The sequence below is a fragment of the Rutidosis leptorrhynchoides genome, chromosome 8 (assembly GCF_046630445.1).
Source record: "Rutidosis leptorrhynchoides isolate AG116_Rl617_1_P2 chromosome 8, CSIRO_AGI_Rlap_v1, whole genome shotgun sequence".
Classification (NCBI taxonomy): domain Eukaryota; kingdom Viridiplantae; phylum Streptophyta; class Magnoliopsida; order Asterales; family Asteraceae; genus Rutidosis; species Rutidosis leptorrhynchoides.
Window position 1 is genome coordinate 174,694,516 of NC_092340.1, and position 16,691 is coordinate 174,711,206.

Below are 16,691 nucleotides of genomic sequence, written 5' to 3' on the forward strand. Positions count from 1 at the left end.
TTTTTTATTTTTTTTACACATATATGTATATGAGCCGTAGGTTTGTATATGTATATATGTTTATGTATATTTTTTTTTACAACAAGATTATACATGAAGATTAAGAACAAGATTTAATTAAATGAATGAATGAATTAAAAGTTTAAGATTTAGGGTTTATACCTTGTAGATCTAGATGAAGATTAACAAGATAAGAAAAGATGACTTTGAAGATGGAAGATCAAAACCCAAAAACTTCAAGAACACGTTTGAAGATCTTGATGAACACGATGAAGATCAATTGAAGATTACCCGGAATCAAGAAGCAAATAACCAAAACTTCAAAGTGGTGTAGGGTGGTGATCGGTTTTGGTGTAACCGATTGGTGGTGGCGGTTTTTGGTGGTCAAAGGTGGAAGCCAGAGTGGTGGTGATGGGTGGCGGCTATGGTGGTGTAATGGCCAAAAGTGGCGGCCAAAAAGAGAGGAGAGGGAGAGGTGTTTAAGAGATGATTTGTGATGAATGATATGAGAAAACCTAAACCCTTGCACCTCCTTTTATACTTGAGCTAGGAAGGATCTAGAATTAGGGTTTAGTTACGTTTTCTTGGAGGCTAAGTTAGAAATTAGGGTTAGGGTTTAAAGGGGGATGGTGGCCGAAAATTTCAAGGGTATAAGGGTCTTTTCCCTTGCCCTAAATGACGGCTAGGGTTAGGGTTTAGTGAGGGAACCTTTTTCATTTTAGACCTTGTAGTTTGGTGTGTTTAAAAGAGTCCCTTATTTGTTCTAAATTAATTATTTAAACACCTTAAGTTTTGAGTTATTACTTTTTGTACACCATGTTTGTAAGATCATTTTAATTACATCTTTTATTAGTTGTCATTTGTTGCACAAAGTTATTTGGTGCGTTTTAAAGTTGACAGTTAAGGATCAAAGTTTATTCATTTCACTTAAATCTTTTATTCGGGCATTAAATTTAAAAGGAAGAAAATATAGATGGAAAAATGAGGGTCGTTATATCCAGCCCCGTTATTAGAAACTTCGTCCCGAAGTTTTTGGTAGATCTCTCGTTTGCCTCAGTAGTTGAGAAGAGATTGGGGTATTTCTGTATCATTTAGTCTTCGCGTTCCCGTGTATGTTACGGGCTTCTACGCGAATCCCAACGGACTTTAACGATAGAGTTTGTTTTTCACGTTCCCTGGTATAATCGGGGCCCTTACGTGAATTCCAGTGAGTGTTAACAATATGGATATTGTTTTGTTTACACGTTTGATCTCATGATCCTTAACCTTAATAGATCTTCCAAGGAATAACAAGAGTGTCATTTGACTAGTTTTACTTTAAAAGGAAAAATGATGCTATATCAGCATGAAATGTATTATTGAGCTTGTTAAGATCTTGAGTGTTTATGCCGCAATAGTAGGGCAGATAAAATAGAGTAGAGTACGTAAAGATTTCAGTTACGTAGTTTGATGTATGGCTGGTGTTTGTTAGAGATAGTACCAGCTTCAAGTTTCGAAAGGTAACCATAATACCTTTAGTTTTCAAGAGATGTCTAATAGACAAATGAGATGTTAGTTGAGGATTCATTGACCTCAGGATAATATGAGCGATTAAATGAAAGACATCGTTCAGTATACATGAGAACTTGTCTTTAGAAATAGTTTCAGGATGTAGCTTTAAGATTTATGGTTTCAGTTTTATGTCGAACCATAAATCTAGACTTGACTAGAATAACATCTAGTTGCAATCCAAGAAAGAAGAAATGTGTAGAGTGTCTTCATACATGTTTAGGGTAACTTCTTTAGAGTAAGAAAAGTGTTTTCGCACAAATGGCGAGTCGGCCTATTATTTACTTATTAGTTTAAACGCGGATACGAATGTGAATCATTGTTTATAAGATGAAGGAACATCTGCTTCCTTGTTCAAAAGATCGCAAAATTGATGTTTACGAGAGCGTTGTGGTTTAGCCGTGAAATACCGGAAGTAGAATGTAACGACCCTGGTTTTTCCAACATTTACTATTAATATTTATTATTAATACTTGTGATTTAATGAATGTATTTTATTGCATTTACTTGTTACCGCGATTGACTTTACATGTCCCGACTCGTCTTTATGACACACGAACTTTTCTTGAATAATATTTAGAATATTATTTGCATTCATGATTAATTAATATTGATCATTTTTAATTAACTAAGGTTACTAGTTAATTACTTGGGCTTATTTATTTAATTAATTGTTACATGCTAAAGACTTGGGCTTTTATTAATGGATACATGTTAATGGACTTGGAAGCCCACCCTACTTCTCTTGATGGACTATTAGGAGCCCAACATTATGTTAATAACTTATTAAGACATAAGCAAGATTAATTAGTGAAAGGAATCTAGTTACTAGCACCTTTACATCTCTTTCCCATGTCAATTTGCTTTATTACTTCTTCTAGCTCACACCATTCTCCCATGTTGGAAAGTTGGCTTTTGACCTTGCTTCTTTGGGCACCTTGGCCGTGAGTTTCAATGGGTGGGAGGAGTTCACTTTTCAAATTTTTTTGTTACTTATTCTCTTGTATTACTTCACTTTTTACACACACATAATACTTGCATTCTTTTTCTCACCTTTTTCTCTCAAAAATTGTAAGTAACAAAACCTTGTGTTCTTCCTTTTCTTGTTCTAAAAACCGAAACCTAAGCATCATAATCATCATCATTACTTGTTCTTGTTGTTGATTAATTACTTGTTCTTTTGTTATTATTGTTTACTTACTAGTTATTAAGGATCAAACTCTCTAGTTTGTTCTTCATATCATCTTGTTCATATAAGAACATACTAGAACCTAAACTTTCTAGTTATGGTTCTACACTTAATGTTTTAAAGAGAGAAAGTTCATGAGTTGTAAAAATCATTACTTGTATTCGTGTTTGTAAACTTAAGGTTTACTTTCTTAAAGATCAAAGCCTTGGCTTGAATCTTTAAAGTATGAACAACCATGAACTTGTTACTTGTAGATTTAATTTATTTCTTCATTTTATGTACTTTAAAGTTGAAATGTTGTTAATTTGGTCAAGTATTACTAGTTAATCATGATCTCATATTTCTTGAAACTAAAAGTTAACTTTATAAGTTCAAGAACATGGAAGTATAACTTTCTAGTTATAACTTCATATACTTGTGTTGGATCTAAGTTTTTATAGCTTATGGTCTTCTAATTTTGTTGTAAACAAGAGCTTATGAGCTTACATACACTTTTCAAGTTGAAAATCTAAGTTTCATAACTTATGGTTTCATTAAAGTAAAGATCCAAGTATTATAACTTAGGATCTAACTTAAGAACACTAGATCTAGACCTTCTAGTCTTGGATCTTCAAGATCTAACTAAGAACTATGTTCTACAACTTAAGATCTTGATTATTTAGTTTACTTTCAAGTTTGTAGCTTAATATTACTTTTAGAGTTCATGTATGTGTCGGATCTAAGATATTGATGTAACTTTGGTTCATCAAACTACTTGTAACACTTAATTAAGTTGTGCTACTTATCTTAGATTTAAACTTGTGTTATGATGGTCAAAACTTGTTAAAGATGATGCAAACACATCAACGAGTTGTACACTTGAAGCTATATGCATCAAGGATGAGAACCGTGATGAGCATCGAGCACCAAGAACCCACTGGAACACTAAACCTACTGTTTTTCGGGTCTGATCAGAATACCTGGGCTAATGTAAAGTTTATTTTTAGTTATCTCTGTTCGAGTAGATAATTTTTCATTTAAGACTCGTCTTAATCCGAGTTACAGTTTAGGATCTATGGCCCTCCGAACGTCACTATGTCCTTTTAACGTTGTGCTGAAAATTCTGACCTACTCGCACTTAAACCGTCGCCACGGTCAAACGAAGACGATTTTGTTTCTTGAATTTTTACAGCAACTAAAGGACTCATATACGGAGCCATGGCCACTGGTCCCACCTCAATTCAGTTTGTATAGAGGCCATGGTGACTGATCGAAATCAGTCTTTGTTTTAAACTCTTTTCTAGAATGAAACTTACTTTATACTTTTTGTTTGATGATGAATGATGATGATACTTAAGACCTAATTTATATACATTTAAACCTATTGGGATGATTTACTGACTTAGTAACTTTTAACTTAGGTTGAGGACTTTTCGGACCTACATACTTGCTTACTTTCCCGAAACAACTTTACTACTACTTTACACTGTGAGTTATAGCATCCCTTTTTTACTTTAACTATTTTGGGAACTAAGAATATATGTGCATTTTACGTTTTACATACTAGGCATGAGTACTTAAACTTTATATATGTGTGGGTTATACAATGGCATAAACTTTCCCCTTAGCTCGGTAACGTTTAGTCATTGATCTTTGAACCGGTGAACACGAATCTTAGATATGGATCCATAGGGTTTGACATCCCCACTCGGGCTAGTAGCGCTAGCATTTAACGGGTGTTTAATACTTCGTAAACATATGCACTCGCCAAGTGTACTTTTAGGGGGTGATAAACGTTAGGTTAGTTACCAAGTGCCCACGGTTATACATATACTTTTCATACTGTTTTGAAACCATGTTGAAGCACTGAAATCTCGTGGCCTACCTTACATACTGTTATACTTAAACTATAGATCACCAACCTTTGTGTTAACATTTTTAAGCATATTTTTCTCAGGTGCTTAAGGTTGCTTGCTTCCGCTGTTGTACTAGTCATGCCTTGTAGACACCCGCTGCGCTTGTTAGAGTTGTCACCGCATGAAATGTTTTATTTGCATTCAAACTATGTTAGCTTTTGAAACAATGATTTGTAACGACCATTGGGTCACGTACTATTACTAATTGCTTCTGTTCATTGAAGCATACTTTTGTTGTAAGACATTTGATGTTGGTTAAGACATCACCTTTATTCATGAATGCAAACTTCTTTTGAAACCGCATATAGTATTTGACCTTGTAATGATCCTGTTGTTGATGATTCGTACACGATGGTTTTATACGGGGAATCACATTTGGTATCAGAGCATTGGTTGTAGGGAATTAGGTTGCATTAGTGAGTCTGGACCGACTCGAGTAGGATTCACTAATAGGACTAATCTACAACTTGCCAGCTTACTTGTTTCTGCGGAATTTGCTGCATGCTGCTGCTTACTTTTACTGCTATATGCCGTATGCTAGTACATGATTTCACTACTGCATGCTATTATCTGCTTTTGATTGCATGATACTTGTCGTTATTGCCATGTTATTTACTGTTATACATGATCTAGACTGTCGTAGTTACTTTGGCTAATACGTGCTTGCTTTATGACTTACTGACATGGAAAAAGTTATTTTTCCTTGTTCAGATGTCGGATATTCCACCTATCATCATTTTGGACAGCGACACAGACTCGTCAGCCACCTCACCCTCCAGTGACTCAGGCGCTTCGTCCTTCGGAGCTAGTAGCCATGCACCCGGCCCAGTGATTACCTCAGACGGAGCCGAGGACCTACAGGAGATTCCAGCTCCACTTGCCCCAGGACCCTCGGAGCCACAGCACCATTCTGGTGGTGCTGTGATTCCCGCGGAACTTGGGGAAGGTCCAGTCTGTAATGAGCATAACCATTGGTGTCAACGCCTTCCTGATGGACGTCTCGTGCCGATCGGGCCCGACAGATACCGACAGATGATGGCCGCCCGAGGAGAGCCACACGTGCAGCCACCTCCAGCCGATTTAGATGACCCATCATCCGCTGATTCTTCATCTGACGACTCATCCTCTGACGACTCTAGTGACGAGGATTCAGATGAGGACCCTGATGATGCACCTGTACAGCCACCCTCCACCCCGCAGAAGAAATGGTAGCGTTTCGATGGTACCGTCATTCCAGGGATTAATGGAGGTCGACCATTCGTTGACGCTCATAGTCGGCGTCGTAGGGTTACCGCCCATAAGCGGCTTATGCCGTATCCTGCTGATCCCTTCATCCGTAAGCCTTACCGCTTTGCAACCTCTACTTCTGGAGTCGGACCGTCTGCACCACCGGCACCACCTGCACCATCAGCACTGCCTGCCCCACTAGCCTCTCCCTCTGTCGAGGAACTGACGAGGGAGGTGGAGATCCTCCGTGCTCGGGTAACTAAGCTCGAGGACCAGATGTCCTACGTATTAGACATCCTACACCCACCATCACTGATAATGCTAAAAACGAACATATATTTCATAGCATTATCCCTCAAGAAAGTCAAGCTTTTAGTTGCAATTGTTCTATTTACAAGTAATATTCGTTTAAATAATAAAAGGTGAAGACAAAAGACAGATTCGACGAATTGAAGACGCAAACGACCAAAAAGCTCAAAAGTACAAAATACAATCAAAGTGGTTCAAATTATTGATGAGAAACGTCTCAAAATTACAAGAGTACAAGCTGCAAAATGCAAAATATAAGATATTAAATTGTACAAAAGGACGTTCGAAAATCCGGAACTAGGACCAGAGTCAACTCTCAACGCTCGACGCAACGAACTAAAAATTACAAGTCAACTATGCACATGAATATAATATAATATATATTTAATTCTTAAAATTATATATATATATATATATATATATATATATATATATATATATATATATATATATATATATATATATATATATATATATATATATATATATATTATATTTATAAAACCGTCGGCAAGAAGCAAACAAAAAATGTGAGCTGTCCCAGCTGGCCATGCGATCGCATGGCCAGGAAGAAGGAATTCCATGTGATCGCATGGCCCTAAAATGTTGGCCACATCTATAAAAGGCAACGAGTTTCTGCGAACAAAAACACATCTTTTTATCTTCTTACTCAAACGTGTGTATATATATATATATATATATATATATATATATATATTATAATTTTAATTTTAATTTTAATTTTAATAATAAGGGTATGTTAGCGAATGTTGTAAGGGTGTAAGTCAAAATTCTGTCCGTGTAACGCTACGCTATTTTTAATCATTGTAAGTTATGTTCAACCTTTTTAAATTAATGTCTCGTAGCTAAGTTATTATTATGCTTATTTAAGCCGAAGTAATCGTGGTGTTGGGCTAAATATTAAAATTGGGTAATTGGACTTTGTACCATAATTGAGGTTTGGACAAAAGAACGACACTTGTGGAAATTAGACTATGGGCTATTAATGGGCTTTATATTTGTTTAATTAAATGATAGTTTGTTAATTTAATATAAAGATTTACAATTGGACGTACCTATAAATAACCATATACACTCGATCGGACACGATGGGCGGGATATTTATAAGTACTAATAATCGTTCATTTAACCGGACACGGGAATGGATTAATAGTTAATGGACTTATTAAAACAAGGGTGAATTATATACAAGGACACTTGGTGTAATTATAGTTTAAGTCCCCAATTAGTTGGAATATTTGACTTCGGATATAAGGATAATTTGACGAGGACACTCGCACTTTATATTTATGACTGATGGACTGTTATGGACAAAAACCAGACAAACATATTGAATAATCCAGGACAAAGGACAATTAACCCATGGTAATAAACTAAAATCAACACGTCAAACATCATGATTACGGAAGTTTAAATAAGCATAATTCCTTTATTTCATATTTAATTGCACTTTTAATTATCGCAATTTTATTTATCGTCATTTTATTTATCGTACTTTTTAATTATCGCAATATTATTTATCGCACTTTTATTTATCGCAATTTCATTATCGTTATTTACTTTACGCTTTAATTTAAGTTATATTTATTTTTAATATTTTACATTAGGTTTTAACTGCGACTAAAGTTTTAAAATCGAAAAACCGGTTATTAAACGGTAAAAACCCCCTTTTTATAATAATAATAATAATAATAATACTTATATATATATATTTATATTTTTACAAATATAGTTTTTAAAAATATAGCGTTAAACTTGGCGAGTTCCCTGTGGACGAACCGAACTTACTAAAAACTACACTACAGTACGATTAGGTACACTGCCTATAAGTGTTGTAGCAAGGTTTAGGTATATCCACTCTATAAATAAATAAATCACTTGTGTAAAATTGTATCGTATTTAATACTATTTTGTAGTAAAAATATAACTATTTTGTATACACCTCGCATAACATCAAGTATTTTTGGCGCCGTTGCCGGGGACACTAAAACGCCGAAAGCGCGACGCTATATATAAAAAAAGATTCTTAGTTTACTTTTGTAAAAAAATACGCTTTTGTAAAAATACGTTTTAATTATTAAAAATACAAAAATATAAAAAGAAAATATAAAAAAATCTATATATTTGTTTTTAAGAGTTGTTAAATATCTATAAAGTTAAAAAGTATTTTTATTTTAGTTTTTAAAATTAAATTTTTATCTAAGTTATATTTATATTTTATATAATCTAAAAACAGAAGAAAATAATAATAATAATAATAATAATAATAATAAAACACTCGTCCTAGTACTGTAGCAGCCCAGATTCTGGCTCGAAACCCTAGCCCATGCGATCGCATGGAAATATAACTTCGAAGCCATGCGATCGCATGGCTTGAAAAGACAGGCCTGTTAACCTCAGCCGACAGTTTAGGGTTTAATTTAATTATAATTATTATAATTAAAACCCTAATTAGGGTTATTTATTTAATTATTTAGTATTAGTTTTAATTAATTTGTATTTTTAAGTTTAATAAGTTTTATTAATATATAAAAATTAATACTTTTATAAATAAATATAAAAATAATATTTTTATAAAAATAAATAATTTTATCACTTTCTATATCTTTTTATATTTCGTATCTTTTTAATCGTTAAAGCATATTTTTGTTATTTTTCGCTCATAATTAGTTTTAAGTCATAGTTTTTGCCATAGTTATTTTTATTTCTAGATTTTTAGGCTTTGCCGTAAAATCCCTTAAGTGCTTTTTCTTTAGACTAAGATTTAGGTGCTTTAGAATTTTGCGACGCCGTTTTATAAATTTTAGTACTTTTTAAGTTATTTCCGTTTTGGATATAGAATTTGAAAGGACCCGTTCATATACATTATAAACGATTCACAATAGTTGATTACATTGCGAGGTATTTGACCTCTATATGATACATTTTACAAACATTGTATTCGTTTTTAAAAGACAATCTTTCTTTACATCGAAAATTGACAGGTATGCATACCATTACATAATATCCACTATCCAACTATAAATTGATTTAATAATAATCTTTGATGAACTCAATGACTCGAATGCAACGTTCTTCGAAATATGCTATGAAAGACTCCAAGTAATATCTTTAAAATGAGCAAATGCACAGCGGAAGATTTCTTTAACACCTGAGAATAAACATGCTTTAAAGTGTCAACCAAAAGGTTGGTGAGTTCATTAGTTTATCATAATCATTTATTTCCATCATTTTAATAGACCACAAGAATTTCATTTCCAGTTCTCATAAATATACGTCCCATGCATAGAGATAAAAATAATCATTCATATGGTGAACACCTGGTAACCGACATTAACTACATACATATAAGAATATCCCCTATCATTCCGGGATCCTCCTTCAGACATGATATAAATTTCGAAGTACTAAAGCATCCGGTACTTTGGATGGGGTTTGTTAGGCCCAATAGATCTATCTTTAGGATTCGCGTCAATTAGGGTGTCTGTTCCCTAATTCTTAGATTACCAAATTAGGTCAAGTCATAGTGTACCACAATCCTAATGCTCGAGACTAATTCGCGTCAATTAGGGTGTCTGTTCCCTAATTCTTAGATTAACAAATTAGGTCAAGTCATAGTGTACCACAATCCTAATGCTCGAGACTAATATGCAAAAGTCAACAAAAGTAAATTTGACTCAAAATAATTTCCAAAAATCTATACATAATTAATATATAGTTTAAATATCGTCGTTTTATATTTTTAAATATTTTTAAAAGATTTATTAGAGTAAATAATATAATCTATTTATTAATAAATAAAATTGTATATTAAATTTATATAATAAAATATACTTTTATATATATTTAAGTAATAAAATTTATAGGGTTCATTTAATATCATAAAGATAATATGATAGGTATTATTAAAGTAAGTTATTACACGTAGTAAAATATGTTTGTATCACATATTTATTTGATAAAATAATATCTATAATGATAGTAAGTAAAAGTTGTATTATTTTGTAATAATAATTATTATTATAAAAATATCAATATTTATAATTACTAAGATGACATTATGATAAAACGATAATTCTAATTATGATAACTTTAATATTTACGATAATTTTTAATATTATCTTTAAAATAATAATTCTATTTAAAATAATAACAATACTGATATTTTATAGTAACAATGACATTTCTATTAAAATGATAATTTTTGTTAAAATGATAGTTTTAATACTAACGATACTTTTAATAATAATAGTAATTATAAAAATAATAAGAACGATAATTTTATCTAAATAAATATCTTATAATATTTTAATTTCATCATGAAACTCTTACCCATTATTTTCTAATCATTTCGTTTAATAGCTTGTAATCGTCTTTTATATCGTGTTCATAATAATGATTATAATAGTAATCAAAATAATTAGGTGTTACAAATATTTGTTTTAATTACACTAATATTAATAATGATAGTTACTATAACATTATTAACGATAATACTAATAATTATCTTAATGATAATATAGTAATAATAATAATAACAATAACTATTTTTAAATAATGATATATATATTAATAATGATAATAATAATAATAATAATACCAATAATAATAATAATAATAATAATAATAATAATAATAATAATAATAATAATAATAATAATAATAATAATAATAATAATAATAATTGGATAATAATAATAATACTAATTATAACTTTAACGATAATAACGATAGTAATAAAAAATAACAATTTTTAATGATAAATCCCTTTTATTGATAAAGATAATAATAATGATAATAATAAGATAAAACTAGAACGACGATAAAAACGACGATAATAATAATAATCATTTTTAATAAAAATATCAAAAATTCAATTGATTATAACTTCTAATCCGTTCATCGAAACCATTCGATATCTAAAGGAAAAGTTCTTAATTTTTCGCTAGCTTTCCAAGGACATGCATATCTTATACCTTATCTCAGTCGCATATATAACTAATTCAGGATTCAACATAACCTAAGTAAAGGCAATATCAAAAGTACAAACATGCATAATCCTATATACTCGAGCACTAGTAAGGGATACACTATTAGTATGTAAAAGTTAAATTATGAGTACTCACGTATCAATATTGAGATTCAATATTGCAGGAAAGGTACGTAGACGCAACGGAGATGATAAACACTATATTGACCTCACGAGCATACCCGTGAACCATACTCAATCACCTCCATAGCTATAACTCATAATTTCCTTAATCCTATCCTACTCGAAAAACAATTTCGAAATCACTCGGACAGCACTTCGTCGTAATATTTTATGTATACTAATAATATCTTGAAATAATACGGAGTAAATATATATATGTAAATCTATTGAGAGAGTTTAGAGAAAAATATTTTCAAGTTTCTATGAAATAATGAAACCTATTGAATTCTATTTATAATAGATTTTTGAATTATTAAAGTGAATTATTAAAGTATGAATTATTAAAGTGAATTATTAAAGTATGAATTATTAAAGAGAATTATTAAAGTATGAATTATTAAAGTGAATTATTAAAGTTAAAGTAAAGTAAAAACAAAGTAAAGGTAAAGTTTAAGTATAGTAAAAGTATAAAACTATGTACGTATAATACGCGTATAAATATATATAATATTAATTTAAATCATTATATATATTTAATAAAATAAAATATAAATATCGTTATCTTTATCATACTAGTTAAGTAATGAGTTGTCAAAAGTGGTTCTAGATATTTATAAAAGTTATATACGTTTTAATAATAAAGTTCTTTTTAAACTGAAAACGTTTTTGTACGTTTGAAACTAAATAGATCAATCGAGTCTTTATGAGATTCAATCTTCCACTATCCTTTGTCTAGTTCTCAATGATTGACAATTTGTTCTTATTTATAAATCACTTTACCATTTTCCGAATATTGTTAAAATAGAAAGATTTCTCAAATCAACGTGGGCCTTTCAACAGAGACTTGTAATCATAATTCAATATATCTGATAATTCAATCATTTGATCTTATCTTCTAATTCCATTGATAAATATTTTGAAATAGATACAATCATATAAAGTATTTAATCTAATATTTTGTTTACGTTTCAAGTTATAACATATATACACATATACATATATAATCATATTAGTTTAATGGTTCGTGAATCGTTGGAACTTGGTCGAGGTTGAATGAATGTATGAACATAGTTTAAAATTCTTGAAATTTAACTTAACAAATATTGCTTATCGTGTCGAAAACATATAAAGATTAAAGTTTAAATTTGGTTGGAAATTTCCGGGTTGTCACAGTACCTACCCGTTAAAGAAATTTCGTCCCGAAATTTGAGTGGAAAGGTCGTGAATGATAATAAGTATGTTTTCATGATGCATACGGGCTGAAAATTAGAGTTTTATTATCAGCGAATAATTTGGATAAACAATCCATTTATATGAAGAGTATGAATGAAGCTAACATAGAAGAGTGAAATGAGTAAGTGTAGATTCATCTTATCATTTGACGTAGATATGATTGATTCCCAGATTTCAAGGGATTTGAAGAAAATCTTCTTAATAAGATTTGACTCTCCGGTAATCAAGGGAATTAGGATCTACTTTAAATGTGATCGTCCATTTTAATTGTTCTGTCGGAGATTTTCTTATAAATTCACCTCCTTCGTTTCCTTACAACTCACACCTTCTGTTGATGCATTTTATGCAAGTCCCTAGACATCTACCCACGTCCATTGCAGGTACAACAGTTTACAGGCCACCATGATTGCTCGTTATTATACTATCCGTGTTTGTATGTGGTTACAGGAACTGCAGGAACGAGATTTAGATGTTTGACTATGTTAGACTTAGTCAGACGTACAAGTGAAGCCTCACTAGTACGGCTGACAGGCTCATACGCATGGTTGATGCTGAGCTAAGTCACAATTACAACCTAAATGAGAAGACACGAGTGAGTGATCACCCGTACAGCTGATGAAGCCAACTCGTAAGTGTAATGAATGAATCGTATGGGTGAGTCAACAGCAGGGGTATATAAAGTCTTATATTCTTCATTTTAGGTTAAGCCTCTCATTTGTTACACACACTCAGATCTAGTGAGCTCCTCCGATTCTCTCTCAATCCAAATCACCCAGGTGGTGAATAATAGCTCTAGGTGTTGATCTAATCACACTTGATTTAGCTGTGGTTTGACTAAATTAATCAAAAAAAACTTAACCTATTCACTAGAGGGTTTGATTCACTTATTCCGCCATTGTGTGAGTTAAATCTGTTGATTTCTAAGTTCCTAGTCATGTTTCATCACCTTCTATTCTTTCCCCCTCAACTCATATTTTAAAGTATTCATCAATATGCTCAATCCAGTTCTGATTCTCGATATACTTCTAACTTTCATATCGGTCATTCTTCTTTTTCATCTACCGCCGGAAGAATCTATTTACTTCTACTATACTCTTGGGTTTATAGTGTTTCTAGTTCTCCCGTGTCTTTATATTGCTATATGCATCGATATATATGGTTTATAATTTCTGGTTTATCGTTGGGCTTTATATGTTCCCTTATATTTCAAAGTCTTTGCTTCTGTCTTCTATAATCATTATCATTCACAGTTAATGCTCTCTTTTATTTGCTACAATTTATACCCTAATTTCTATTTCGGAGTTTTGTCCTTTCGTTTCTTCTTCTTGCGATTAAGCACCGCTTGTAATGGTCCAGAATTCACAGATATGAATTTCGGAATGAACATTGTTAATGTTCTAGGAAGGAAATTGTGATGGCACGATCTTGACTTGTCAAATTACTAGAATACCTTGGAAAAGGCCGAATCATCAAGAAATATTTTCTTGATATTTTAGAGGTTAAATAGAATACAAGAGTCGTATAACATGGCACATGATGATGTTATGATCTGTGAATCATCACGTTCCATTTAGAAACTCAGCATGACTTACTGTAATATAATCACGTTGATCAAGTGTCATTATATTATACTAATTCATGCTTCAGTTCCCAACACTACTTCAAAATATTCCTATTTTAATCTTGAATGTTTCAGAATTTAGAAACTAAAATAGTTTCTTTTATGATGTAATACAGATAGCGCGAAGAGGTAAATGATTTCAAATAAGAAAAATTAAGAAAATATCTTTAGAAATATGGAGGATATTTATAATGAAAGATATGATGATATTTTAGAATATCTAAGATCAGAGGATGATGAAGAATATTATTCACAAGGGTTTAGAGTCAGGAGTAAGGTATTTGATAATAATTTCAGCAGATACTGAATCATTTGGACTCTTTGAAGGCAGGTTTAGTCTTTGTGATTTATCCATAGCCTCCTTCATGGTTTGTTTAATCCGTTTTTTAGTTCCAAACCTTCTCTTTTTCTAAGCTTTTCCAACACATTATCCTTTATTATCAAACTTTTGACTGTTAAGGTCGTTTACAGTTTTTGCTGCTTCATCAGCATTTTCCAAACTTCGGAGAACTAGTTCGCAGTTTAGGGTGTTTTTCAGAAACTTCACATTCAAAGTATATAAGTCTAGGAGATAGACGTTATATATACACCTATAACTGTTGGCAGAGACATGCTGCAAGATTTCAAAATACTAATTGCTGAATCCCAGTAATTGGCATGACAATTCTTGTTACAAGATGCGGATGAGTAAATGATGGGGTTTCGATAAATATAATGACTTTTCAGAAAGTCAAAGATCAGTGAAGTTGTTGGTAAGTTTATTTTTAATGTGGTGAGACATAAAAGGTTCTCCGGTAACGATGACGAAAGGGCAACGTCTAAATCAAGGTTATAATAAGACTGTTTCAACTGAAAAGTCGAAGTTGACTTGCTAAAGCTGTGACAAAACTGACTAATTTGAAAAGGAATCGCAAAGTTATTTTTGCTAATAAATGCCAAAGGGTCTGACACGGATACGTGTTAAATTATGACTCTGGTTTCGAGAGCTTTTCAGATGCAAGACTGTGGTTAATATGTGGTTGGATCATCATCTCGATTGTTTATTATTTGAAGTGTCTTCAGGAATTTCGAAGGGTTTTGAACACAGATTGTAATCGTTAATATACATATGATGTTCTAACACAGTTTTGAAGTCAAAGTATAGCTTGTGAAAGATGTAAGGATCTAAGAGTGATGATTTCGATCATATCTCGAGTTGAATTCTGAGATTTCAAAATCAGAATATGCAATTAAATTTTGAATGAGTATGGTTGTTTTGATTTCTATAAAAGAATATATATTGTTTGAGAAAATAGTGAGTATAGTTGATGATTGCTGAATCAGATTCGAAGAATGTAACATATTAATTGTGAATTTATATATCTCTCGAGTATTACCTACCCGTTAAAAAAATATTTCACAATTAATATTTTGTACAAAAGAATTTTTATTACAGTCTTTTTGAATATATATATATATATATATATATATATATATATATATATATATATATATATATATATATATATATATGTATTTTTTCTTCAGATGTAACATCGATTTAATGAGTTAATATTAAATTAAACTCATTTAATTTACGGTTGAAACTAGAATTGAATAATCCCTTAAAGGCTTTAGAGATTACATAAGTATTACTTCAATAATATTGAAATTATGAATCAATACTTCGTTATTTGTTGGGGCATGATGTTGGTTTTCATTAAATTCTTGTGAACTTCGCAAAGTACGAATGATGTTATCTGAAAAATTTCGAGTACATTGATGACGAAAGTGTAAAATCAACATATATTTGAATAATACACTTGATTTATTATGAATTGGAATTTATTGAATTGAGACAGAGGTTGTAGTTAACGATAGTTAAGTTGCGGACGAAGGACGTGCATTATTGCATATTAGTAATATGAATTAACCGAGTAGTTAAGATTCACACATAATAGCTTAGTACGGAAAGATTTATTACGGTTTAAAGATTTATATATAAGATATACATATAAATCCTTCAGTGGAAATGAGTTAATTCTTCATAACTCGTTGATACAATATACTCGTTGTTGATTCATAATGATGTCCGCGGTGATTCTTGAACTGACGGAGCTTGTGAGGTTATAGGTGCTGCTAATGCTGATGCTGACAACACTGACGATGCTGGTGATGCTGGCGGTACTGTTGATGCTCTTGGTAAAACAAGTCTAGTTTGTAAATCGTGCACCATTCTGGTCAGGATTTCTTTTATCATTTCGGTCCACTCATCTGATTTATGGTTAGATCTAGAATAAGTAATCTCTAACATTTTAGAGATTACATAATCACCGTAAAATATTTCTCCGATGAAGTCATGAATTAATACTTCATCGTTTGTTGTTGTTGGTCTTCCATGTTATTTACAGGACGTATGACCTTGATACTCATGGGACAGATTGTGGAGTTGAGGTTTAAGATGCGGTTGTGGTTGGGGGTGGTAATGGTACTGTTGACGTTGATGTTGGTGATACT